Source organism: Carlito syrichta, unplaced genomic scaffold (genome assembly GCF_000164805.1).
Source record: "Carlito syrichta isolate Samal-C Ts95f unplaced genomic scaffold, Tarsius_syrichta-2.0.1 Scaffold172621, whole genome shotgun sequence".
In the NCBI taxonomy this organism is placed as follows: domain Eukaryota; kingdom Metazoa; phylum Chordata; class Mammalia; order Primates; family Tarsiidae; genus Carlito; species Carlito syrichta.
In genome coordinates, this window is record NW_007116717.1 from 69,798 (window position 1) to 73,372 (window position 3,575).

Here is a 3,575-nt window from a genome sequence, read left to right on the forward strand (position 1 = left end):
AGAGGTCCAAGATCATGGGCTGGCAGGGTAGATTTTTTCCTAAAGCCTCTCTCCTTGGCTTGTAGATGGCCATCTCCCTGTATCTTCACATGGTCTTCTTTTTGTGCATGTCTGTGTCCTAATCTCCTCTCCACATAAGAACCAGTCATATGGCCCACCTTAATGACCTCATTTAACACGAATTGCCTCTTTAAAACCCTATATCCAAATATAGTCACAGTCTGAGGTACTTCAGATTAGGGCCTCAACATATGAATTGGGTGGGAGCACTGTTCAGCCTATAGCATTAGTAATATTTACAAATCTGTGTCAGTAAACATTGTTATGAATAAGACCGTTTCTTTGAAATAACAATTTCAAAACTTTGAATACACAATGATAGTGGACTTTCTGTGGTAACTAGACACAAAATAATGAAACAACCCAAGTAATCAGAGTTTCCACTGAGGAGCTATTTTTCACTTTCTCCCAATGGGATTTAAGAATCTGGAAGGAAGCCAGGCCTCTAACTGATGCAGCTATGGTTTAAACGAATGACCAGCTGAAAAGTATCCCTGAGTAAATTATTTAGTTTCTCTGTATCTTACTTTTTCTTCTATAGAATATCGATTTGTGGGAAACTAACAGTTTTGTAAAACCCTCTAGGCAGATGTTGTGTTTACAGCTATGCTTGTGTTGCTCATGAACTTGGACATGCTGGGAGTAAAGTCACTCAAATCCCATGTCCTGCTGTCAGTGGCTTCCACCGGCCGATGCAGTGTCCATGTGTTCATTGTCACAGAGGCCATTTTCACTGAGGTTTAATTTCAGATGAGCTGCCTCTACCGGAGAACACAGTGCAGGTGTGCTCTGCCTTAGAGGAGACCCTTCCCCCACGAATCTGCACATTGGTCCAATGACCCACAGGGGACTGATCCTGTCAGAGGTCTCTCAGGATGTTCCTTCTGGAACATCTGGCTACTGTTCCCTGGTCCTATTGGCTGCATATTAACTGATACTGGCCTTGTCGAAAAAGCATGCAGTTGTCCTTCGGTATCTAAGGAGAGGATTGGTTCCAATGAGACCAAAATCCTCGGATGTTCAAGTTTCGTATATAAAACAAATAGGCAATGTTTGCATACCGCCTATACACATCCTCCCATATACTTTATGTCATCTCTGGATTACTTATAACACCTAATACAATGTAAATAGTTACTGCATTGTTTGATTTCTTTTATTCTTATTGTATTGTTTTTTGTATGTAGTGGATTGAGTTTGGGGATGCAGAACCCATGGATGCAGAAGGCTGACTGTACACTAGAGGAGAACAATAATCAATTAAGAAACAAAGCGGCTGGTCATGGTGGCTCATGCCTGTAATCCCAGCACTTTGGGAGGTTGAGGTGAGAGGATTGCCTGAGCGCAGGGGTTTGAGACCAGCCTGGGCAACTTGGTGGCCTCTCTACAATAAATCAAGAAAAATTAGCTGGACATGGTGGCGCACGCCTGTAGTTCTAGCTACTTGGAAGGCTGGAGCGGAAGGATCACCTGAGCCTAGCAGGTCTAGGCTGCGGTGGCTGTGAGTGTGCCACTGCACTCCAGCCCGGGTGACAGAGTGAGACTCCAACAAGAAAGAAAGAAAGGAAGGAAGGAAGGAAGGAAGGAAGGAAGAAAGGAAGGAAGCAAGCAAGCAAGCATTTATTATTAGCCCAGGGAAACATTCACTCTTTAGGATTTAAAGGATCACTTTTAAGGATTTAAAAAATGAGGCTTATTCCAAAGCAAGAAGGGTGGGAAATAATGGTAGACTGAGGCTTTTTAAGAATTAGCATTCTGATTACACAGCCATAAAGAAGGACAAACATATGGACTTTGCAGCAACTTGGATGAATTTAGAGTCAATAATATTCAGTGATCTATTACAGAAACAAAGAACAGAGTACCACATGTTCTTCCTCATAAGTGGATCCTGAACATTTCCCATCATACTATAAGGAAAGGATTGGCAGTAGCGAGATACTGCTGGGGTGGGGGGAGGGGGGAGTACACAACATCAATAAGGGTACCTGATCTCAACCCAGGTAAAGTGGGGGCCAAAGGGAGGCCCAAACTTTACCTGTATGATGCCTATTTGTATACCTTATCCTGAATTGTACCCTACATCTTTAAAACATGTAAGAATTAACATTCTGGGTGTGAAGTGCAGTATAAGCCACACTGTGCCTGACACACAATAGACGCAGTGAATCATACTGAACTGAGTGAACAGATGAAGGAGGGAAGAAAAGAAAGAAGGAAGGAATTAGAAGAAATTAACAAAAAAGGCAGGACTTGGCATACGTGGGCTATGATTCATAGCTTGGATGATCCTAGACAAGTCCCTGAGCCTGAGACTCAGTTTCTCACCAGGTAAACAGAAGCAACGCTCTCCTCATTTGTCTGTTGTGAGAAATAAGTCAAATCATGTACTCAGAGAGATATGTGGTTGAAAGCCCCTGGGAGTCACAAGACCTGTATGTAGATCAGTGTCAACTCCACACAATATAATTCATCAAGAATTTACTGAGCCCTTACTATCTACCTGGCAGTGAACACACAGTGGTAGAATTGGATAAGAGATGAATCAGACAGCCAGGCTTGAAACTTGAATAGGGCAACTGAGATGAGGCAGTCCTGAGTTCAGGATCTTAGGACTTTTACTTTTCACATATTCATAATACACTCCCCAAGTCCCAGTTAGTTGAGCAGCCCCAGACCTTGCCCACAGGAAAATCGGTCTATCAGGGGAGACAAACCTGTAAACCAAAAATGTTAAGGGAGCATGCTGAATGCCAAAATGGTGGTTCCTAGAAAATGGGTGGAGAAAATGAGGAGGGGCTGAGGAACTGGAGAAGGGAGGTTTGGTAAAGGCTCCTACAGAGGATGATGCGTGGGCTGGATTATGGAAGATAGATGGGAGTGCCTACAAAAAAAAAAAAGAAAGAAAAGGCAGAGAAAGGGCATTTCAAATACCAGGAAGCATAACCTGCAAAGCCAAGCAAGCAGGAAATGGCCAGTTCCAGCTTCTGCTACTGACAGCTCTTTCTGATCTTTATGGAATTTCCTCAAGTCCCTCTGGGATTTCAGTTTCCTCATCTCAGAAAATGAAGATTGGGGGTGGAAAAAGGCAACTTAGATTTCCTGGAAGGTGCTTTCTAACTGGATACTGAAACGGAAAGAGTAGCTTGGGAAACATCATGTTATTTTTAGGGTATGAGTCAGAAGTCCTATCTTCTGAGACCATCAAGATGACAAGCAGGGCCTGCAGCCATTCGATCTGTTCTCAAAGATCAGTTGACCCACTTCACCAATCCACACACGTAGGCAGGCATGTCCTATGTGTGTGGCCCGCAGCCAAACAGAGGCCAGGACAGCTGATGTGGCCCCACAAAATATCTTAATAGTATGTGTTTTTTATTTTCTTCGTGACCCCCATGCATAGTTCCATTTTTGAAGTTCACGATCACACCTTATTCATGACTTACCTTTTGGCAGAATATACATTTATAAGCAGCTGTTTTCAATTATGAAGCACACAAAAAGCAGCATTCAAA